This window comes from Typopeltis vanoorti, chromosome 1 (assembly GCF_054136105.1).
Source record: "Typopeltis vanoorti isolate ZY-2024b chromosome 1, IOZ_Tvanoo_1.0, whole genome shotgun sequence".
NCBI lineage: Eukaryota > Metazoa > Arthropoda > Arachnida > Uropygi > Thelyphonidae > Typopeltis > Typopeltis vanoorti.
In genome coordinates this window covers 82,626,792-82,652,839 of record NC_143549.1, presented here as the reverse complement: position 1 = coordinate 82,652,839, position 26,048 = coordinate 82,626,792, and the positions used below count along the sequence as shown (strand labels likewise).

Sequence of the window (26,048 nt, the reverse complement as noted above, 5' to 3'; positions counted from 1 at the left end):
CCGAGCTTACACGAATTGGTAAGTGCAATTTCAAAAAAAAAAAAAAAAAAAAAGGTTAATTACAGAATGCACCTGTTGGAAGAGCTCCACAAGAATATTGTGGAGATTGCACTTTCCACAAATTGTTTCTAGAAATGTTCTGCGTGCAGTTATGTTCGAAGATCGTAAAATCTTCCAAAGTATACTTGAGAATAATAAAATGTTCTAACGTATATGATGAGTTATGAACTTATTACGAAGGCCTATTAATTTTCAGCAGTGGAAAATGTCCAATGAGAAATGATTCTTGGATATCTTGATCATCGTTTTGGATGTTATTTGTTCTAAATAATATTAACAATATCTTAATGTCCACCACCACAAAGTGATCTTGTGTTAAAGTTTCTTCTTTCCGAAAAACATAAATGGAAATGAGTCAGAGAGAGAGAGAGAGAATATTCACCTGCTGTGTTTCAAATCTCTCATGCAAGACAAAACAAAGACAGGTATTGCAGTCCCCGTACTTTCCCACAACGCTAAAATTTACTCACAGCAGGACTTCTGAATACGGGATGAGATCAGACAAACAGGAGTGCAAGTTCCGGATGTCATACTAATAATCCATGAAGGTGGGGGGAGGGGTTAAGGGGGTCGATGTCTACAGCTATATTGCAATTAATACCAACTACATCAGTTTGCACTATTCTACCGATGTTAACCATCCATACCTTTATGTATTTGATGAGCACACTGTAGTTTGCTCGTCTTCAGTCACTTAGCAACGAAATTGTCATGGAAACAGAAATGGACAAATGAATTAAAGCAACAACTAAAACCTTCAGTGGCAACCATAATGAAATCCTGTTATTAAAATTATTTTATCGTCGTATGCGGCATTCATAAATAAAACAAAAAAAAAAACGTTTATCATTTTAGAGGGGCTTTGTTTAGCACGCGCTTCTCTTTTCTAAATGTAATAAGAAATTGTCAGAAGTTAAAACAGTTAAAACTCACCCTGTTTGCCGACAGTTTTCACCTTCATTCCGTCACTGTCGAAGCACGTGCACCGTTCAGAGGGAGGGTTCATAGCATTTCCACGTACGCAAGCACCGTAATTCCATCGTTGCGCAGCGCACGGGACACACGAGTGAGGCTTCTCTGCCGAAAGCAGTTTGGCGATTCGATTTCGTGGCGGCGCTACCAACACACGCACGCACACCATCACCACAGAGATGAAATCCGTTTCGCTCCGTTGAGTGGCATCATGGGAAATCCGTTTGACGGGCGTCAGGCCGGATATAGTTTGTAAGTCTTCAGTAGAGGGCAGGAAAAGACAATGAGCAAAGCCTCGCGCATGGCGAACTCACCACAAAAGGGCAACCCGGGGACGGAAATTTTAGTCGTTGCACAGAAACAACTGACGAGATTGAGTGGGATGGGTGGGGATCCGTTATGAAGTGTAGAACTCGTGATACGCTCCGTGATCATCGATGGCACATTTTATTATCCCCCCACAACCCCCCGTTGTACTCGTTTTAAAGAAATCTTCTTTATTTCGTAAGTCCGTAAATAAGGAACGTCTGTGTTAGGTACTTCGTCAGTCAGCATGTCAATGTGTAGTGTGTGTGTGTGCGCATTAGGAACGGAATTATTATCTTTATATTAAAGCTAAAGACGATCTTTTTAGGTTTAACTCTTGGATATGTTTTCATAGAGTTCACATAGAGATTCATTCGTTTTTTTACGTTTTTTTTTTTTCTGAAGAAATGTTCTTTATTGTAGTTTCATATCTTTCTAGAAATCTTACCAAAAGGCTGAATGGCATTATAGCATATGTCATGAACTAGATGGCCATTTCGGTTCCATTTAGATTCGTCATGTCCTAGAGTTTGGAGTTTGTTTACCATTTGGTAAAGAACTTAGGAGTCACTTTATACTTTCAGTAACTGAATTATCCATTGACTAGTGCTAAAGCTAGGTTTCTATTAGCCACGGATATGGTTCCAAGTACATCCTTTGCAGATTAATGTATAATTTTTATATATATTATTAAAGTGCTTGCTAACTGTTTTATAGCAATTTTGCAAACGATGTTAACTGATCATACTCTTCGTCGGTCACGAATAAGTGTTTGGTTTTAGGTATTATGATGTTAATTGTAGATTATTTATAGATAGTATTGGATATTTAAACTTTTCAGTAAATAATTCATTTTTTATCTTTTTTTTTTTTTTCAATTTGGATATGAAATGTTACATAAACACGCCTCTCGCAATCAGAAGAGATCAACAACAACAACTTGAAGTTTGCAAGCTACGGATAAAATTATAAAGTTAATCAAGTTTACCCTCATAAAGGAACTATTTGAAAGAAAAGCGAAAACAACTATAAGGGGAGGATTATATATGTCATTAAGACAAAGTTAACCCAATCTCCTTTTGAATTTTTGAAGGATTTATTTTTTATAACATGATTTGACAATCCGATGTTATGATTCAAAGAGAGACAGAGAGAGCGCGAGAGATGGATTTCCTGATCAAAGGCAACTGATCTGTGCAATAAGCATATTATTCCATAATGGAAAAAAAAAGAAACGAAATACATATTAAAAAAAAACGCCTGTAGACTCAATCACGAATTATTGCAAATATTAAGAATAAAGCAGCATATAACCTATTAAATCATCTCCCGTTATAACCAACAGGAACTACAAGTTCGAATCTCACTTTACGGATGGAATTTTGAGAATGTCTTTAAAAGATAAACGACTTGCAGCGCTTTCACCGCCTTGCTTATTAGAGGTCTGAAGTGATTTGAAAACTTCCATGTTTAGTGTCTAGAGCATAGTTCACGGATTAACTTACCCTTACCTCAATAGAAAATGTCTGCTCTTGTGTCACATACTGTATATCTACAAGATAATCAAAATGTGCATCTTCGTTATTTCTTAACTTTATATTAGTCTGTATATTTCTGTATTGTTACAAATTAACTGAGATCGGGTGACTGAATACAGTGTAATAGTATTAGAACGCGTAATAAATTATTAATTGAAACTGCCGTAACTTTTGTTGGTTATTGGTTGTAACGATGACAGAATCCAATTCAGTTTCAAGATGAGTGCATTATTCTGTAAATTGTGTGTGTGTGTGTGTGTGTGTGTGTGTGTGTGTGTGTGTGTGTGTGTGTGTGTGTGTGTGTGTGTGTGTGTGTGTGTGTGTGTGTGTGTGTGTGTGTGTGTGTGTGTGTGTGTGTGTGTGTGTGTGTGTGTGTACTACATACAATTAACAGAATAATATGCTAGCCAGTTTATCTGTTTTGAGATGAAAAACTCCTCCACTTCTGTATATGATTGGCCATCTCACTTTCAATTGAAATCAGTAAGTTGTACTAGTAAAGATGTTATTTCATCCTATATATATAGAGAGAGAGGGAAAGAGATAGAAATGAGATGAAATTTTTTATTTATAATAAAGTGTAGGCACTTTAATCTGCATCTGAACATTTGGTTCATCTGGTAATTAAATTTCTATGTGACATTAAATTTTATACATGAAAAGTTTCATGGAAAATTAACTCCCATTCTTCGCGCAAGATTCTCTCAAACCTCCCATTGCGTTGGCTTCCCGAAACGAGGTTCACATGTTCAGATATAGCACATGGGAATTTGTGAGGTTGTTTCTTTGAACAGTATTAATAAGTGAAGTAAGTATATCGTTATTGAGAATGAGTAGGTATACTTCTCCATTCATATAATATCAACTAAAAAATATTCCCGTGTTGTATAACAGCTAATGCCATGCTTTACAATTGGGTCAATATAGTTGTTCTGCTCCCATTCGATTAAAAAAAAAAAGAAAAGAAAAGAAAGAAATGAAAAACAAACAAAAAAAAAACCTCGTTCCAGTCGTCCAGATTCCAGTTTTTGCGATTTAAGCATAAACTGAAACCGCCGCTTAGCATGAAGGTTTTTTTTTTTTTGTCGTTTGTTTGTTTGTTTTTTAAAGGTGAATTCCATGTACGAAAGATTGTAAACCTATCGCATATTTTAGTTAGCGGGCCAAGGAATAGATAAACCGGTGTGTCCCTACTCTCGGATCAGACGGGAATGCTTTTACAAGCCTGCAGACTAACAATAGGCAAGGTGAAGGTGACGTACCGAGCGATGACATTAAACTGTCACCCAAAGACATTCCATTCAGTGGTAGGATCCGAATTCACAATCCTGCTGGTGGGAGAGTGGACACTTCATCACGCGCAGCTAACCAGATCGCCATAATATTATAATCGGAGTTTGTGGGCGGCAGCTCGTCCATGGAAAATTAACAGATAGAACAATCCGCACACTGTTCTTGCACATTCTCGGATCTCCTAGGTGGTTGCACTGCAACTTTTGTTGCGAGACTGTTTGTCAACACCTGTTACAGCCCTCACATCCGTTTATGTAAAATTCTTGGGAGTCGAAGTTCCACTTTGACATTTCCTTTCAACTAAATTTTCATATACAATGTTCTATACTTGTTCAGCGAAGTTCAAGTGTCAGAAATCCCTCTTGTAGCGCCGAATTCTGCAGAATGACACATCCTCTTACCAGTCCACATTTGAAGGTCATTAAGTTCTGTTCAGTTCCCCCCGTTTTTTTTTTTTTTTTTTTTTTTTTTGTACATCATAGGACGGAATCCGTTGTATAACTTTACAACCATGTTTGCTGTTGCTGCAAGTGCACATTATTCTCAGCAGTGGAGTGGAAAAATACGTAATTAATGGATGAATAGATTGCTAACATGAATTTAATACTTTGTTGAAAAAAAAAAAAATAGTGTGCGAAATCTTATGAGAAGTGCTATACTGTTCTTAAGAAATATTGCAATTATCATTGTTTTACCACCTGGAAAAAGACGAAAATGTGGAATAAATCTGTGAATGAATGTTTGCTATTAATGCAAAAGTAAATGCTAAGCAACGTTAGTAATTTTTGTGCATTAATAACGCCACCCTAGTCTCCATGGTGCTGTCAACTTTGGATGAAAAGAACTAGGTTTGAATTCCCTCTGGGACTCGAAAAACTTTTATAGTCTTTTCAAGTAATGGTGAATTATCGGATTTCATATAGAAGGGTGTTGCTTTTTTTCAACTCGGAAAGCCAGAGTTTTTCCAACCAGGTCTCGCTAATTGGGATAATAACGCCATTTTCTTCATAATAGTTTAATTTCTCACGGATGATTCAAAATCACTCATTTTATAAGTGCATTTCGCAAAATGCAAACAGTTATTGGTTGGTCGGTTAAGTACGTACAAGATTTCAGTGAAATTGGTATACTTCCAAGATCGTTGCTAAAATTTGTCATCTCAAGTTTGGATTTAATTAGATGATTTTAGTCGCAAAATTATAAAAATATGATTCGAAGTCATGACGAGGACTTCGCTTTGGCAAGACACAACGTAACGAAATTTAATGTGTTTTAAAATTTTGGTTTCCACAAAATCATTTTCAGTAATAAAAATTAATAAAAAAAAAGTATATCAATATATATAAAATCACATGTCACAAATGACAATTAATAGACTATCTATATTATTTAATTTTCCCCCCTCAAAAAAAAAACCCTTCAGTATGCCATGGTAAAGAATGACGTCACTATATAAGAATTCTATTGCCAAAACGCACCTTTTATACTTATTTTCAATCATTTCCGTAAAAAATTACTGATATTTCGGTTATTTCTATGATTGGTAAGCAGAGCGCACAACATTTCCATTCTCCAGCCAGTTGCGGGTTTTAATCCCAATGTGTTTAAGTAGTAGATAGAATTTCAATCGCCTTATGTGAGACTACTTATCCTACTTACTAAGGGCGGGTTGCGGCTTAAAAATGTTTTGTGTTTTGTCTCTAAATCATCGTTTTCGGATTACCAAATCCTCAAACCCTTCAGTGGAAGGGGGGGGGGGAAGAAGTCACATTTAAAAAAAAAGTTACAATTCTTGAGACGTAGCTTTGTTTAATTAATCGAAAGTTGACATTTGGAATTATTACTCAATAGACGTCCAACTCCATTGAAATCTCTGTTCTAATCTGCATACGTAAAGCAATTCATTACATAATTGGTTTTGTGAAGTACCCTAGATGGCGTTCTAGTCGAACAGTACGATGTAATTTAAAACCATCATTAAATGAAATGTACAATCTGTGTTCCTGCACGGATCTACACTTCCACTATTTCCTCTTTTCGCCCTGGACTACAGTCATCATGTATTTATTCAGACCTACTTCTGTAGCGACGTCTGATTGTGAGAGGAAACAGGATCTCTTAAATTCAGTGCTGCTGTCAATCATGTTAAAACTCAGACATAAGTTAATAAGGAAGGATGTAGGCTATAGTCGGGCATACCAGTGCATGTGTACGTGGTAGAGAAAGTGGTGCAGTTCTATACTACTTTATCGTCATTTATTTCCAAGGGAATCATTTATAAATACGAATCAAGTTTATATCAGTATTTCTAGATTGTTCCCAGTTTATTTCACTTGCAAAATGCAGTTTTGTAAGAGAAAAAATATGGTTTTAATTATCTACATAACAGTTTTGCTAGCACTGTTGTAAATACACCGTTGGCTTATTAGTAATAAACTGTACCAGACTTATGAAATATTCTCTCCGCTAATGTGGTTTAATACGTGTAATTCACGTGCGTGAAATAGTTTAAGAAATTCATTGAGGAAACGATTTATCGTGAAAATAACTGCTAATCTTCAGAGTGTATTTCAGATCATGAAGAATAAATAATCAATATCAAACAAAACAATCCTGTTCAAATAAACTAAGACTTCTAGTCATTGTTGAAATTTGAAACTGAATTGACTTTTCCACTTGACAGGCACACACGCCTTTAGCGTCTCAGTCAAGAGGGTCCCTCCCCCTCCTAATACCCATAAGTATCTACGTGTCACATACGCACATTGTATTATAAGAAATTCATAATTCATTTTAAATGTTTCGAATATTTTCAATATTTTCGAAGTCAGAAAAGAAATCGAATTGCTTATAATTACTGCTGATAAATGCTTTCAGGCCAGCTTGGCTGTTTTGCAGAAGGAATGTTGTCACTTCCATTGAATTGTTGTTTTGAACTTTCAGCCAAATCAACCTAGGGTATGAAGCCAGTGATGTATGTCGTCTGCCGCGTGCGTGTTCTTTTGGCTGATTTTCCTGTTTTGCTGGATGAACAACCAAGTTTCTGGAAAGAAAAATCTGCCACCTGCACACGAGACCGGCTAACTCACCCTTCCGTTGAAAAAATATTTATAAAGGTTCTTTGTGTCATAGACTGGATTCGAAACCAAGTCTTTACAATATCTATTTGAAGTTTTAAAACTGTTTCTGTTCCAGAGAGAGAGAGAGAGAGAGAGAGAGACCTAAATTTAAGAATAAAAAAACGGAAAGTTGAAGAAAAGTTTGGAGGGATAGAGAAAAGAAACGAAATGTAAAAGTAAAAAATAATAATAAAGAAAATTGGGGTCAGTGATTAATGCTGTTACTATGATACGCGAGTTCAGAATCCTTCCACTATCCGAAACTTCAGTAATTTGAAACGAACTCAACTGTCAAAGAATTAACGAAAAACATCCCAATGAAAACATGTTTACATTGATCTTCAGTGAGCAGTGAGACTTCGCGAGGCAGGTCAAATGACCACGTGCAGAGACATTTAGCTGTACTCATAAATAGCACGCGGTTGGCCAAACTAAGTAGAAGGCAATGATTCCATGCTAAGTACCACTTGGAAGGGCTTTTCGATAGCAAATAAACAAGATGGAACCCTCGGGCTTGGCCACACAGCACCGTTTGTTTGGAACGCTCACGAAACGCTCCTATGCGTCGTGAATCGTGCGTGGGGTTGTTAAAAGAACTGCATGATATCTGCGATTGTTAGCTGTGATAACCTCCTCTTAAAGGCGTGCGAGGAACTCCTGTAGAGTAGAATAGGTCACGTGTTTGGAGCAACTGATCATCTAAGAATTCCACGCGCTTTTCCACAACACAAAGACTCCAAGTCACTTACGCATTTCTGAGGATATTTTCAGCTCCTGCCGACGCAGGGACTCTCGAGCAAGTGTGTGTGCTTCGAACACAAACTCCCTACATACTCAGTAAGTTGAGTGAGTGCCGATAGAAGTGCCTATTTCAATCTTTTCAGACTTAAATAACCAAAAGAAATATTCTCAAGGTTAATGAGTATGGCATAATGTTTCGACGACCTCTCTGTGCTCTCCATACATTTATAGATCAGGTGTTTGTACAAATCACACAATATAAACGTTTAGTGCACAATATGAAAAATTAATCAATCATAAATTTCTCAACATCATCGAAAATGATCATGTATAGACTGATATGTTGATCACCAATGACTAGAATTATGTTCTAGCCATTGGTGAAATACTGGATGTTGACGAATTCATTATAGAATGGTTTACAGATCCAAAGATTGCAAAGGGTTTCAACTACAAATAAATAAGATCGAACCCTTGATTTAACAGAAATCAAGTGAGATTTTTTACAGTACCTCAATACAGATTTACTTCGTATCATTGATAATATTATTTTGACCTAATAGTATTCTACAGATATTTACGGATTAAATTACAAATAAAATATAGACAAAGTACTATATTATAGATTTTATAAGTATCAAGACGTGTTTTTCATTTATTTCCTTTAAAATATAAGCCTATTTTACAAGCTGTTAAAAATTAGAGGAGTGACTTTTTGAGAAAGGTGATCTACATTATGATGCCATAATTTCAAGTGAGTTTGTAGGCATGGGACAAAGTTTGAGAAATGCTAGTGTTGTTTTACATAGGCCTATGTTAGTCGACGTGTGCTAAACATCAAAAAACCAGCCATTTCGTAAAAATAGTTGTTCTTCATGAAAATATTATGCATAATATGTTATCTTCTAAATTTGTTGGCTTTTGCATCGGAGAACTGTTCCTAAAAAAATATTACAAACTTCCCACAAACTTTTGAGAATTTATAGTCTCATTATTCAACATCTGTTTCCTCAGTGAAAGGTTGCAAAATCCATCTTAAGTACACATCGTGTCTTACACTTTACTGTGATTTATCCTAAATGCGACTTTAACAGGAAAATATTTTGCAATTTTTTTTTTTTTTTTTTTTTGTTTACAAGAAAGGCTAATCGTATGCTTCCATATTCAGGCACAGATTCTAGTAAAACTAAATTAAGCTAAACAAAATATTTTGTTTCTCTTCTACGCATATTTTCGTAAACATTGCAAACATATGTTAACCAACTTGATATTCACAAGAAACTGTATTTATGTATACGCCGCCTAGTGGCAGATGTCATAACTAGAGATCTGTGATTTGCCGACAATTTACTTGATTTACATATACCAGTTTTCCTCAACGAAAAGCTTTTGGCCAAGGTAATGCAAAGTAAAAGTAATAATACCCATTGACATAAAGTATACTATCTTACAATGCTATTAAACTATTCAACGATAATATCAATTGCATTAAATGACAGATATGTGACAATTTTATAGTCTGTTTATTTGCGAAGAAGAAACGTTTGCATTTTCGATTTTTTTTTTTTTTTTTTTTTTTTGCAAATTCAGAAACTGGGAGTCTTTCAAAGCATTCCTTCACCAACCTTACAGTCATCAGTTGTATTATTACCATCTCGTGATGTGAAATTCCTTCTTCAAAACCGGAACTAGTTGCGTGGCACGTGGCAGTCACTTGTAGCGCCAACAGCTGCACGAGATTTGAAGTTTTTCTTCTGTTCCGGAAAAGTGCCACATGTTAAACATTACATACAAAATGCGTCGATGAAAGATGAGGTTACGTCGTTTGGGTCACTCTTTATTATTCCTCTTTTTTGTTGTTGTTCGGCATTGCTACGATTCTAATAGATTACTGCAAATGCATTTTGTCGCATTGATAATAAAATCTAAAATCAAATATTTCAACAGAGAAAATGGTAATTGTCATTAGGCCTAACCTTATGTAATTCTTATAGCCATTAGGTTTAACGATAAGTCCTAAATTAGATATACATACTTTTTTGTTACAATTGCTTCTGCAATAGTTGCAAAAGAAACTATTATTTGGTTATTCAAGCTTATCTAGCATTCCATTTCCACGTTTTTAGAGTGCATAGCATGTTTCTTGCGAATCGTATTCATTGATGTCCTATTATCGTAGTTTTACAATTCCGACCACCCAAGCAAAATGTTTTCTATTCGCTTACTGTACAGGAGATGTTATCCGTCCTCCCCACAGGCGTGTAATATTAGTTCCTATTAGTATTCTTTCTGGAGACTAGGTATTTGCTGCAAGCTTTATAAGTCATGTAACAATCAAAGGAACCTATCCAAATAGCCCATAATCTGACCGACAGATTACCCCCTATAGAATCGAGTCACGCCCAACTCCTGACATGCATATTCAATGAATGACCTTTCATTAGTTGATTACTACAGCATATATGCATACCTGCTATAAACGATTTCTGTGTAATATCATATCCGGACACAAATGATAATGGTTTAAGAGGTGCATAGAACCGGATGTGTACAAATTCAAGTAGACATTGTTTATCTCAGTTGTTTATCGGTATTTAACAGTGAAAGAAACTAGTCAGCATCTTTCCTCCCCGAGGCACTCCCCACATCAGACCCCCTCATATTAATCAGCACAGCTTTGCAATAAATATTTACAGAAAGTTTGATTGAAAGATTCTTTATCGTATACCTGCTGGGGATTTTATTATGCATGATAATCACAACTTGTTCCTGTGTGAATATCTCCTATTAATTCCCGTAGCAGCGGGCCAATTAACAGAAAACACAGCCCTATTGTACATCAAGTGCTGTATCCTGCTTGCCTGGGAATATGACATCACAACTGCAAGTACTGCTGACGTCACCCTATGGTTGACGGATAATTTCATGTGCTAATACTTGTACCACAGCGGCCTCTGGGAGCTTTGCTGGTAAACATCCGTGTCAAGGTTTTTTTTTTTTTTTTTTTTTTTTTAATTATAACTATTCCGATTTTTTTTTCCATATTAAAAGATCGGTGAACGGAATCAATACAGAAATTCTGTTTTCTCTAGTTGTTTATATATAATTGACAGTTATTATACCGTTCACTTGATATCAAGGTCATGATGATATGTTCAAACAGGATCTTTTTTATTCTTATTATTTTTGAAAGAAAAAGAAAGAAAGAAGAGTTGTTCTTATGAATAGTGATTTAATGTGTAACAGTAACACTGACCTACATGGTCATACAATTCTAGAACGAAACCATGCTAAACTAAGAGTGAAGCTGGTAATTCAATCACGCTTTTCAAAATAACTTACCTGTAAATTCCTAAGGCAATATTAAAAAAAAATGCACCAGATTTGTTCTCACTTGCTTAGCAACAACAACAATTAAAAGGGTGTTAACACCAAAATTTTTCAAACTGACAATGAAAATCCAAAACTTGAAATTAAACATAAAAATTTCATCAGTCGATTCAGTCTACATGAGATCCGTTTTAACAATGCTAACAATTGAAACTTGGAATTCTAACATTTTTTTTTTTTTCCGGTTGGGGGGGGGGGGAGATGGACTGAGTCCTTGACTCTTTATTCCTTCATCTGATTGAAGAAAATGTATGGATGGGGTTTTATTGAGCTATAAGCTCTGGTCATGGCTGGGTAACGGCAATAGCTGAGCCTCAGTTAAAGCTTCATTGGTTACAGCATTGTCATCCGTTACCCTGAAATTCCTCACCTACCTGAAGAAGTGTCATTCTAACAAAAAAATTTTTTCTAACAATTTTTTCTACCAGAATTCTAAAGTATGTTTTATAAGCAAATTTTTAATTGGTGTGTAATTACTGATTATTAAAAATGAATCATAAGGAATATTAGTAAAGAACTTAGAATTATAACAGAGAATAATAATGATCCAGCATTATTTTTTTATACAAAGTAAGCAACACAATCTGAATTTTTTTTCTAAATTAGTGAGCGCTAAAGAAAAATACAAATCTTTAACACCAGTTTGTTTCAATCGGTATCACACCGATCGAATCCACTTATGAAAAATATATCAATTTCAGCTAGAGAGAGAGATATATAGATATATATAATTTGTGATTAGAACCAATAATTTTCAAAACATTTGAAAATTATTGCTTCTAATAATTATGTTATAATATATAATTTCATAATATATAATAATATATCAAATGAAACATTTAATCAAAAATTACTAATAAAAAGCGAATATACGGATTGAATTCGTTTCTTTTAAGCAGTAGAACGTCAAAAGAACCAAAAGTATGCATTTTCGTAACTTCGCGACCATTTTGGAAGATTTTTTTTTAAAGTTTCAAAGACCGATATTTTTGCGTAACTGGTATGAAATAATGATGATATTTAAATATTTCTCTTAAATAATATTCATTGTCAAGTTAAATGTTTTTGGTCGTTTTCTTCATTAATAAATGCAACTAGATTTTTATTGAGTTATTTCGTGGTGAATTGTTTAGAGAATAAAATAGTAACTTAAGTATTACTATACAAATAAATAAATCTTCGAGTGTCTTTCTTTATTCTCAAAAGGGAGTAGACGGCATTGCTTTAGCTTCACCGTCGTTTGAAATAACTATGCAAACATTCTCCACATTTTATCAGCATCGTAGCTGAGTGCATTTATGCGACGTGCTAGATGAGAGATGATGTTTGTAATTCCACAAGATATTCATATTTGCTAGTAGGTTTTCCGTGGTTTAATATGTTTCGCTGAGCGATAACATCCTGAGTTTCTTTGGAGCCGAGAAAAACTCGGCTCCAAAGGTCGACTTAGTCTGAGATTGGCTAAAAGGAGCCTGAAAATTTCCTCTAATTATAATCTAAAATATGAATTGAAACTTCACACCAAGTCGTAGCATATTTAATAATTATAATTATAGTATATAGGAAGCAGTAGCACGAACCGCTCACGAGCCTTCATCTGCATGATGAACTGCATCTTAAGGCTCATATCTCGAGATTTTATTTTGCAGACACTTTTGAAAGGGAATATCTTAAAATAAGTGTTTATCATTATTTTCTTATTTCTTAGTAGGATCTCGAGACTAAACTGCGGTCTCGAGACCTGCTGACACCTCCTGGTGACCTCAAGTTCCTCATCCTACAAAAGTAAGATCGAAGAACTTGAGACGAAAGAACTTAAATATTGACTTCTTTCGTCTTACAAATGAAAGAATTCAATATTATTATGACATTAATTATTTTTTATGTCCTTCTCAATGTCGCATATGGGCAATGTATCAGAAATGCATCTTGATATTAAAGAGAAACTCTTTAAGCAAACTACGGTTCAAAATTCAAAATCTGATTCAAACTAGGTATTATGTCTAATATATTGAGATAAATGACAGAACATTTTTAGAAATGTTGTTTCTGGAATTTATTTAACTAAACCTTAAAGTATGCGAGTTAAAACCTACACGTGTTTTTTTACTATAATAACGACGGACTTGAAACTAAACAGAATTTTTAAAAATAAAAAAATGCGCATATCCAAGTAGCTCTAATAAATTCTAAACATAACAACGAAATCGACTTGGAGCCGATTCTCTAATGTACGATGAGCTGACAGTTTTGATTTTTTTTTTTTTAAATAAAATCTGGTTCGACTTCGACACCAATCACAGATACATTGATATACTGAGATTCATTACACAAAGAAATGAATTAAAATAAGCAAAATTAAATAAAATCATTTTAAATAATGCAGTTATGCAATTTATTATATTAATTATCCAAATAAAAAAAATATAATATAATATAATATATATATATATATATATATATATATATATATATATATATATATATATATATATATATATATATATATATATATATATATATATATATAAAATAAGAAAATGCCCCACTTCTAGCATCGGTCCATTCAACGACGAATACTGTCTCTCCATTTGTCCTTCCCATTAACTGTTTACTGCATCTTACAGAATCGTGCTTTTTTAACAAATTGTCAGATAGTGCCTATGGTGATTAGCAACTAGCCCACAAAAATTAAAGACCTTGACCATGCGGCCCCCTAAAGAATCAAAGACAGTATCTGTTGCAAAATAATCAAAGATATCCATCATTTAGCCCATAATAAAAACCAGTTCTAAATCGTATAACTGAAATCAAATCTAAATAATAACTAGCTTAGAATAACATCAAAATATTTAAATTAAGTCTGATTATTTGCTACAAAATTAGTCTTCGTAGATTTTCATATGGCTATTTCATGTTACAAAACAGAAGTCCGACAAGCAAATACTACTTCGTGCCACATAACAGTATCCTCATATTTTTATGCACGATAAGTGATACCAACATAAAAGGTACCTGGTATGCTGCACCATTGCGCTGGAGATAAGAAAAACCACACTTTCCAGAGAAATATAAGACTTCTTTTCCGGGTGATGTTCTCAGAATTAAACGCAGCGAAACCGCAGTAAATAGCCTCGTTCTCAGCTTACAGGAACAATCAGCAGAACACTTGCATAATAGAGATTGTCGTATATAGAAGCTTATTGCAGAAAATGAAACTCATTAGCAAGTAGGAAGAAAAAAAAAGAAAGAGAGATGAATGCAAACTACAGACAAAAAGTAGCATAAATATAGGGAACAGAGCGAACATGGAAAAAAGAAAGTTATAAATAGATTCTGATACAGACAGAGAGACTTGGTCAACAGACGGACACAAATACACGACAGATTTTGATCCTTAGAGTTCTTTTATATGCTACAAAAACTCTAAAATATTACAGTTTTAGTCTTATTTTAATAAACAGGTTGCATGATGTTGGCGTTAGTAATATTACACACTCAAGGTGCTATTTTAAAGATCTCGACTGGCCGAAAAGGATGTGTACGGTAGTACTACTTGCACAGCTACAACTCAGAAGTATGCAATAATAATAATAAATCCATGCGCATTTCTTTGGAAATTTTATTTTATTTTTATTCTAATTTCTTTCTTTCTTTTTTTTTTTTCTTCGTGTTCCTGTGGTGACACCTCCCAGAGACTGACTCATAGTGAAGCAATGCAACATGAAGTTTGGGAAGTGTCGTCATTCAGGGCGTAAAAAACAAACCAAAACTTCCTTCTAAAAAAGTATATATATAATAAATAACATATTTTATATATAAATAAAAGTTTCTGTATATGTATTCTTGTAGATAAGGATTCTAGAGAACGGTTTAATTTCTGAAATAAGGGCAGAAACAGTTAGACTACTACAGAAAGATAATAATAAGAAAATGAGGAAAACACAACTTTAATAAGATTAGAAATAAAGAGATAATACATTACAATCAGTAAATCAATGGATAACAAATAGGAGAAAGATTCTTAAAAGCCTATTAAGAGCTTGAATGTTTTTATAAAGATAGAATAACTAGAAAAGTAAAAAAAAATGAAATCAGTTATTTTTTAAAAACCAGTTAGAAGACAAAGGAAATGGTGAAAAGATGAACATTGTAGCAACAGACACTAAGATGTAAGACTTTGTGTGTGTGTGAAAGAGAGAGAGAGAGAGAGAGCCTTCGTAACTTACTATGTTTTGATGACATTTGAAAACATCTAAATTTGAATCCCATCCTGTCTAAGCAGTAAAAGATCTTCATGAATAAATTCAAGTTAAAGAGAAGTTAATGGTCTAATGTGGAGTTTTCTCCGCAAACTCGAGATTGAGGAGAAAACTCAAATGCGACCCGTAAACATAGGCATAGCATACTTTATTTTATTTATTAAATGCTACTTCTACATACGAAAGGTTGTAAACCAACTTGGTACGTGAATACCTTGGTTAGGATAAGAATTATTATTATTATTATCTTTTAATTTTATTTATTTATTGAATATTTTTAATTTTCCACATAATCCCAAAACCTTGCCTATAGACTAAACATACAACTTTTCAAGTCGCTTCAGGCGTCCAAGTAACGGGTACCTACCTGTCCTATCACTATCAGTTAGGCCAACGTGCTGAAGTATGTGCCAAACTCAACTAACAGACCGAATCTTACAGGAATCGAGAAAAGATGTTAAAAAAAGGCGCAGTTCTTGGTGAGTCACAAAAAAAAGCAAATTTATTTATTTTAATGAAAAACCCACTCAAAAATTGTTAACCAATTGCGCATTCGTCCCATGGGTAGATTAAGGGTTAAATAACTTGAGAACCCTATTCTCACCACTTGGTACTTTTTCAAACCCCTTCAGGATTCTACCTAACTTGCTCGCCACAGGATACTAACTTCTCAGAACCACTGTATGAATCTATTTCTGGGTACATTTACATACTTTCTACCAAAAGTCTGCCTACTTCCTTTCAATTGCAGGAAAGTGGAAGCGACTACGCAATATGCAAACTGAATATCTATTAGAGAAGATTAACAGTTTTCTCGAAAATTATTTCAATCTCTTATGCCAAACATACAAAAAGAGTTAAACAGCATTCCAGGAGAGAATCTGGTTTTCCCTTTCAGTCGTTTCCGACAGTAGATGACATTGCAGAAATTGTAGAAATTTTCTCCTGGCTCGGGACCAGCATATGGCTGGGAGACTGTAATCCATGTGTTGTGCACGGGGCCGGTGTTTGCCCGTTCTGGGAGACAAAAAATCCCCTACTTCCGTATGAGACCGGCTAACTCACCTTTCGTCGAAAGAGGCCAGATAAAGGTTCCTCACGTCATGGACAGGAATCGAACCCAGGTCTTTCCGGACCAAAGGGCTTCGTCTATACTCACTGAGCTAAGGAGGTTTTCAGGAGAGAATAATAGTCGGATATCATAAAATATATATCATAATAGCAATAATCATTCCGAAGTCCACATTTGGTAATACGCTGGAAAAATGGAAGTCTACAAGTAATATTGGTCCAAGATATCACCAGTAAGTCCAAAATATTTGTTATCATGAACCGACACTCCTTGAAAGGGTTGGTTACCCAGGTCGTCGCACACATCTCTACAGAATCTGTGTTTGAAGATGAGAGCACCTACAAGCCATCGCACGTGTTTCTACAACTCTACGTTAATATTCATAAATGTCTACAGAGCTCAAAATTCATGAATTTTCTAGAAACTTGGATAGACGAGCTGGCTTCAAACCAAAAACCTTAGTTAACAATAACATCGGCATTTAGACGAGCAAAGACACACTGAACCTTACTACTATGGATCAATGGAAAGCAATTCTATGGGGAAAGAGATACAGAGAGAGAGAGAGAGAGAGAGAGAGAGAGAGAAAGAGATACTGTACCCTCTTCTCTTCACTTCTATTCTAGTCGCTTCTCATATCCAAAGCTCTAAGAATGCTTGATGCCATCTAGAAGAGGAAAGTCCTATTAATTGTTGATCCTTCCTCAGAAATGCACCACAACTCACTCATATATGTTCTGTTTTACATTATGTTCTTTCTATAGGTATTTCCATGGACAAATTTCTGCTGAACCATCATTCCTCTTCTTTCTTCCAAGAGTGCAATAACAAATCAGCTGATAGTCAACATCCATTTACTGTAAAGCTTCAAACTTAACAAACAAAATTCTCATCCACCTCTTTTTTCATTCCCATTCCGACTACCTCCGTTCTTTAGGACAACCTCTCTCTCTCTCTCTCTCTCTCTCTCTCTCTCTCTCTCCAAAGAATACAACCTTTAGTTTTTTTAAGAAACATGTCAACGTATTCTTTCTTCACCTTCTTTTCTTCCTTTGCTATAGGTCTTGCTACTTTTAGGTGTTGGTCAGATATAGTGGAGTAAGTCTGAGGGACATATTCTAGTATGGAGGATGTCTAGATAATGTTTTTTTTTTTTTTTTAGTATTATCCCATCAGTGACTTTAGAGGTGATCGCATCATTAAAGCAATAAATGTAGAACCATGCTGGAGAAAGAATGTCATCGGAACATGCGGTAGCTAGCACAACTCCTCAATCAGAGCTTCGCAGAAAATCTCGTCGAGCTTCCAAAATTAGAAATGCCTTAAAGGAGGAGAGCACAATAACGTAAACGTTTACTAGAAATTAGTATAGTATTTCTGAGATTCTTTGAAGCATTTATTACAGCCATAAGAGGAACGACAGGGTATTAAAGAGGTGTTTTGTTTATATTTACACGTCTCATGAATTTTAGTAGAATAGTGCATAACGCTGATAATCTGCAAGATGGAGAGCTTTGTCCAGTTGAAAATCACCTGCTGTATTATTGATTCCAGGAACTGAAGTAGCATTCAGCAGTGCGATTTATAACATTTTAAATTATCTTTATAATATTTCAATAAGTTTCATAAAAGTCAATATAAGACCAGGATCTCTATATCTTTGAGAAATCAAAACGTAACTTTCGCTCAAATTCAGTCAGTTCCAACATGGTTGGGATGGCTTTTCTACCAACAGAAGGTTTTTTCTTTCTTTTTTAATATAGTCTCTAAGAGTGATGTTTCAATGGTGCAAAAGAAACAGGAAAAATATCTACGAAGATCATCATTTGAAAACTGACGTTTTCAAACGTACAGAAACTCGAGGCAAAATACTGTTTCGATAACCAAAGATCTTTTTAATAACAAATATAACAATCTGAAAATTCTCTTCATTGTTTATGAAAGTTCCATCGATTCTAGCTGTTTAGAGTGTTTTCTGAATCCCCATAAAACAAATCGTAATAATAATAATGATAATAATATTCACACACAGTTTTAAATACATAGAAATCTATGCCAACTGTTATACATCCAGCGGTGGAAATCTTTCTCTTATATAAATACAAAAACAGGCCTGATTTTATGATATTAGATCTAAACGGATGTGACGTAGTGCTACCGAGAAACCTATAAGTAAACTGCAAGTAAATTAACACATACAAAACTCGAACATGAAATAAGTGAATAATATCTTTGCCATATTTCCCTGTTTGTCTCGTTGGCTCTGTGTCGTAATGTTCCGTAAATCCAAACAAAAACCAGAGGAAAGAAGAAAAAAAGAACACTATGAGGAGGTGTAAAATCTTCTCACATTCTAAATCAGTTCATGGACATGCAAGGATTGAAGGGTGCAGAATTAATTTAACAGATGGAAATACGAGAGAGGGAATAGGTAAACAGGAAGGAACTGGCACTCCAAGCAGGGAGTAGGACAAACAAAACAAAACCAAGTTTATGATGTGTTCACAAATTTTAATGACGATACAAGTCATTACATTAAAAAAAAGTTTGATGCATTTCATAACGTCATAAAATCTGCCATCCTCGATTATGTTTCCTTGAAATTTTGCACATTTTTATGACGTAAGCATGATATATGCCAATTTCAGTGAGAACATGTCAAATAATCCTCGGTATCGGAGTCCAAGAGTTAGATGAAGAGCGATGACATCCGCAAGCAGTTAAGCCTGACGTTAAAATCAGTTTTAGGATGTAAAATGTTTGTAATTTAAATCCGAACAAAACCTTGTGCTGATCGATGCTAAGCATCTACGTTTCATTTTACTTTTTCTTTATTGTTGACGGACTTTCTAGAACTCACGTGAATTAAAAAAAAAAAAATTCCTGGAATTCGATATAAATTCAAACGACTATTATATTCAGTCAACTCTTCGAAGCTGACAACATTGTATCTCAATGTAACTTTGAACTTATTTCCTTCCTTCTATCAAGAATTGTTAACTCTCACAAGAAAATAAATCCCCTATTATCAGCACCATCCTGCGGAAAATAAGTCCCTGATTCCATTTTAGAAGGACATTATTTCCATTCCGCTGCTTGGTATGACTTTCTGCCATTGGTTATCTTCCAATTTTCTGCAGTCTTCACACACGAGTTAGACACCTTCTGAGAAGTTATTCTAGCACTTCTGTGGTGACTTCTCAAGGCATAAATATGTCCTCCTTCCTCACGCAACTTAGGGCTATTCAAACAACTGTGCAAAATTTTCCTTCTGTGTCTATCAACTTTGTAGGACTTAATTGATTTATCTTTCATTGGTTGATACCTCCTTCTTGAAAGAGAACGGCGATGCGTGAAATTGGAGGTTTGACTGAAGTACGTCTGTTTACTTGGGGTGGAGGGGGGGGAGTAGATGTTGATTCTTCACGTAAGTGACCTCTTATTTGGTGTTTTTCATAGAAAGAAGGAAATAAGAGAATACTGTATTTTATAGAGAACGCATACAATGTTTCAAGCTTCATCAACGACAATGTTAATACTCTTTATGTTAGAAAAAGAGATCAAATGAACAACAACAATATTATATATACAGTATTCTCGACGGATAAAGAACATTGAACTTAAGTAATAGATCCAGCATATGGCTCTAGTAAGGGAATAAAAAACGGTGGAATTTTTTATCATATTTTTACGTAGTCTGATAACCCTGCTCTAGACATTAAGCATGAGACTTTATCAAGCCTTTCAGAGCAATAGGCGGGGCGGAGGTCTCACACGAGAGCGATGAATTTCATATTCCAACTAAAGGCATTTACCAGTATCAATTCCCATGGAAGGATTTTAACCCTGTGGTTGGAAAGCGAGTATGTTAACCACTCGGCCAACTAGACGAGCTTACAATATTTCTACTTAATAATTCTAGTTAAATAATAATAAATAATTCTAAATTCTAAGCGTAAAAATTCTAGTTAAATGCTTCTAAATATCTCTATGCCGATCTTAACACTTAGTTAATGACATAGGGAAAGTTATTCTTAGAATTTCTGATGTTTTCATCATTTTTATGATTATGCTAACAAAGAAACGTTCATATTATGAAACGCTATAAGAATTACTTGAAAAAGATATAATGCAAACCAAACAGAAGTGTCTTGTAAATGTAGTTTAATACCGGACAACTTAGGCAATTTGTAGTATGAAACAAATGCGAACATTTTGTATTATCGGCTCAAATCCCTTGCCCTTTCAATTGGCTTCAATTATTGTCTAACTAACCTTCAATTATTGTCTAACTTGTTCAGTAAATCTGTTCGGGACTGTCAAGTGCTTTCTTGAGAAAATTGTAATAATAAGAAATGCGATAGAGATGGTGTAGAATATGGAAGATGTGTTATACAGATTGAAGATTTTCTAGTTGCTTTCCAAAAAGCTTTCTGTAATATAAATCATTAATTTTTATATCGTCCCACATTCATGCTTTACCAAAAGTGTGTGGTGTAGTTTCGATATACGAGGTTGTTAAATGGAATTTACGTAATAAACATTACAACCCCCCCCCCCTTTTTGAGAATGGCTAACTCAGTTTCGATTGGATAAGGCCTAGAAAAGATTCCTTGCATCACTGATGGGATTCTAACCCAAGGATTATTATTATTATTTTAATTAATACAAGCTATAGTCCAGTAATTCTACTGATAGAGCTCTTTTACACACGCATAAGGAGAGAGAGAGAGAGAGAGAGAGGAGTTCTGATTAAGATTAAATTAATTTCGGACTACTGCAATATAAACGTAATTTTTTGGAGTTTTTTTCAAACCAAAATAAAACCAGTGATGTTATTATAATCACACTCAACATTTTTTAACAGTTGACTGTCTATTCTTGAACTTGACATTTACAGAGAATAAATAAACTTTAATACATTAATCATGGAAAAAAAAAACAAGATGTGTCTTCGAGCTTCAGGTCTGTCTCTCTCACAAGAATGCTTCATGGTCTTAGCAATGAAACCATGGCTTCATTGACAAAATACACAGGAACCTCGTGGTCTGTTGAGGCACTCACAACCAGGCTATTCGTATCGGATTCGAATCCCGCCTGGGACTCATTGAACCTTTATAATTGGGTTTTCAACTGAAGGTCAGTTAGCCGGATTCATACGGAGGTAAGAGGGGTTTCTCCTTCTCATAAAATAAGCAAGCTGAACTAGTTGCTTTATTCCTTATTAATCATAATTATCAACAACAACAACAACAATAGCCATTCATAACCTGTTTGCGGTTACTGCAAATCGTGTATTAATAGGATTAATTGATGAGTCAAGATATTGTTTCATAAATGACCTTAGATTATCGCAGTAATCATACGCTAAATTTCTGGGTTTCAGCATATCACTTCATAATTTCTTATCTTGTTCAATAGCACCTCCTTAGCTCAGTTAGTAATGATAACTCTCTTTATGGAAAAACCTTGGTTCGAATACTATCAAGGACGCGAAGAATTTTTATAATGACTTTTTGACTAAGGTGAGTTAGCCAATCTTATACCGATTCTCCCGTATGGAAACCCCCGTAATAAACTAGCTAGAGAATAGACGAAATCGATGGACTTTATTACCTAAATCAAGTCTACAAAAGCCATGCTGATCGGCGGCTGTTAACAGGTCACTGGGCTTAATATCAAGGAGAAGATGATGCGGGATGATTTGAATACTAAATACTGTACGATTTCAACCAAAATTGTGCCCTGTTGTACTTCAAATCTAAATCGACTTCACAACAGAATGTGAACCTTATCAGAAAGGGGAAAAAAATACTTTTAGAATGACATTTTCTCAATTTGCACTGTAGTGACAGATGTTAAAGAACAACGACACGACTTTTAAAACGTGAAACCACAATAAAGCAATTGTGTGCTTCAGTATTATGATCACCATTCTTTATTGATTATTTAGTTGTTGTTGTTGTTTTTTTTCATTTTATCTATTTTTATTTATTACTAACTTCATAATCTATTTTATTATCTAGTTATGTCAAGAGAATATCATTTCATTACCTGCTGATGTAAGTTAAATTAATTAAGTTAAATATTCGAGCTAGAATCATTAAACAATAATTATAAAAATATTGTAATTAATATTAAAGATTTCTTGTAGAATTAGGTTTCTACAAATCTTTAATATTAATCAAATAATCAAAAACGCGTCGTTACAAAACTTTAATTTAAAAAAAAGGAGGGGGGGGGAACAAATTCTGTTCTAGCTCAGACATCATAAAGTTTATGGTGGGCCGAAAAGAGGCGGGGCAGGGACCACCTCTATAATTACTGTTATTGCAGTATCCGCTCATATTTCTTTACCGTATTCGTTTTTTTTTTTTTCCTCCCTGAATTTTAAGCTCGTTTTTTTTTTTTTTCCTCCCTGAATTTTAAGCTCTCATTTTTAATAAGTACGCTACACAAATAAACTCACACAGAGAAGCAAAAATCGCACACATGTACGGTACCTGTTAGGCGTTTTCTGTTGGATATCCAAGTTGCATAAAGTTTTGTCCTTGTTCACACCTGGAAGGAGACGTCGATAGAGTGAACGGTATAAAGTTCAACACTTCCGGTTTCAGGTTCCCTAGTTCGAGAGGTATCATGACATCTGAAGCGGTAGACTTGTTTTGTTCTGAACGGCAAACACGTCTGCACTCTTCGAATTCTAAGTCCCCCATCCCCCCCACGAAAGTAAATGCTTCCTGGAATGTGATTTTCTTCGAAGAAATAATGTGGTCTGGATAAGTGTGCCCGCCCGCACACACACACATAATAAGAAGAGTTGAGCAATATGATCACCGATACAAACAGGATGACTATTTCCCACGTGCCTAGTTATCCTCACCACTCGGAAGATAACAGGTCCAGCTCATAGGGGTATAATCACTCAAACCCAACAGTTTCATAGGTCAGACTTGAATTTCGGAAATCCGTGGTGTATCAATGCAACAGATGCTTATCAGACGGTATTACGCAATCTACGTGCGTACAAGAAGTTAGTGGGGAAATGGGAAATGATCTATACATAAACGTTTGCGTGTGTGTATCAAGGTGAACTGTTTCTCTTTACATACTTTGGACGTCAATAGAAGATTATATAGCACTTTTCGATGCAAACGATTAAGCTATAAAAGGAAATGACATAGAAAGGAAAACTAAATCGATATTTTGTTGTCATTTCTGGGTGTTATCAATGGTTTTGTGAGCACGTATAGATCTTTGCGTATACGTTAAGATTACACTAACTCCACAGTACTTGTGTGGTGCAGAGTTCATTATAAACTGATTCGTTCCACCATCAGACCAGTTTCATATCGCTAGCAAATAATTTATCTTTCCTTCCACCAATAGCAAGTGAAAACTTTCCGATTGTGAATGGTAAACAGAGATTTTTTTAAACATGCAATCTGAAGCATTTGGAGCAAATTCAAAGATAGGATATCCAATCACAGTACTTTGAACTTTAGGAAACCAATTTTGTTGTAATTATCGTTCGAAATAAAAAAAAAAAAAATTCACATAAAAAGCGTACATATTAGAACAACTTACTATGATTGTTCCTTCATGAAGAATTGGAAGATATTCCGAATGAAATGATCACGTGATCTTCAGCTGAAATGGAAAAATAATATTGATTACTATCAAAGTCACAAGCGAAACAAATCACGAAAAACATTAAAAAAAAAAAGAAAGAAGAGAAGTAAAACGGAAAATACAGGGTATGCAATGAGATAGTGAATTCGATCAAGCTATCTCATTTTAAGATGTTCCGAGATTCATTCATCCATAGCATGTTAGCAACACTCAAAACAACCATTTCTCTCTTTTATATGTTTTTTATATTCACTTCTCACTAACGACCTTATAAATTATAGTGCTAAGTCGTCGTTCCATAAAGTTATTCCCAAGATAACAGAAATATATTTGGCTCGAATAGCAACGTAATAAGAACAAAGTTTTATATATATATATATATATATATATATATATATATATATATATATATATATATATATATATATATATATATATATATATATATATATATATATATATATATAAGTCTCAAGAATTAATGTTGCGGGGTTTAGTCTTAATGCAGCTAGACTTGAACGATGCGTACCTTTGAGAACAGTGGAGAAATATATTGAAGCTTTTTTGTAATCCAGGTGGAGCAATTGAAGGTTTGTCACCAGAAAAATTTTATTTATCACTTAGAAAGGACAAATCAACCAACCATAGGAATGCACGAATTTGCAGATGCCTCATTGCAATGCAGAATAATCTAATCTGAATCACTGTCACCATAGTAACGCTACTAAGTCCATCAAAATTATAGCGATTAAAAAAATGGAATCAGTGGTATGATGTGAATGAAAAGAAAAGGTGGAGTTATAATAAACATAAAAAATATTCATTTTGAAAAAATCGAAGTTGAATGCCTTTCACATATCGTAATGAAGATAACTATCTTAATTGGATAATACGTTGTAAATTAATTTTATTATCTTTGTTACTCCACCATTTTGTAGTAAAGATTGTAGTATAAACAATTTAAAAAAAAAAAAATCGTGCTATGCAGTGTTTTTCTATTCTAGACATCTACCCGTGCTCATCAACTTCCACAACATAACTTCCCCTTAACGGAACATTCGATGCTATTTATAGTTGCAGCTAGATGAGGAAATAATCAGATTTCGTTTTTATTTTTTACAATCGCATGCGTTTTGCCGGAGACAGAATTAAACCCAAACCAAGGAATACCGTGATTGGAATGAACGATAGGATAAACAAAATGAAAAACGAAGGATGTGTGAGGAAGGAAGAAATATAGGTAGAAAGGGGTCGGAATTGAGGTAAGAGGGAGAATGAGAGCGGGACAAGAGAGACTGAAATCCAAGGCCGTCGACACCAAAGGTGCAAGGAACTTCGATTCCTTCTAAAACCTTCCGCACGTCGATTCCGCTTACGGTAGGACGATGCACTGTGACACACATAAACACTCCATCGCTAGGCGTGAATGTCTGCAATGGGAACCATTTAGAAGTCGCGTGCGGCTCCCGAATGCCAAGGGTAGTTCACTTATCGGAAACCCGACATGGGAGACGGCAGGCATATTTTTATCGCATTCTGCTGCCTGCCGCTGACACCGTAAATAACCGTTTACTGACCCCCGTGTGAGGTGGTGGTGATGACCTACTTCGGTTTCACAGAGGACTTCGTTTGTGTGTCACTCGCAGACAGAGGATAAACAGAG

The 26,048-nt window shown here is 34.8% G+C and overlaps 1 protein-coding gene across 6 annotated transcripts in view; it reads right to left on the bottom strand.

The window, feature by feature from the left end:
- The window catches only part of LOC150110161 (uncharacterized), a 110,468-nt gene that overhangs the window by 73,110 nt on the left and 11,310 nt on the right, over positions 1 to 26,048 (bottom strand). For 2 of the 6 annotated variants that reach the window (XM_090398161.1, XM_090398169.1), the window contains exon 2: positions 24,341 to 24,403. The gene's annotated coding sequence lies outside the window, so the exon portion shown is untranslated. Of the gene's footprint in view, positions 1 to 993; positions 1,092 to 13,968; positions 14,136 to 14,434; positions 14,514 to 23,256; positions 23,505 to 24,340; positions 24,404 to 26,048 lie in introns of those variants that run through there. The other 4 variants (XM_090398178.1, XM_090398186.1, XM_090398204.1 and 1 more) reach the window with 4 other exon arrangements.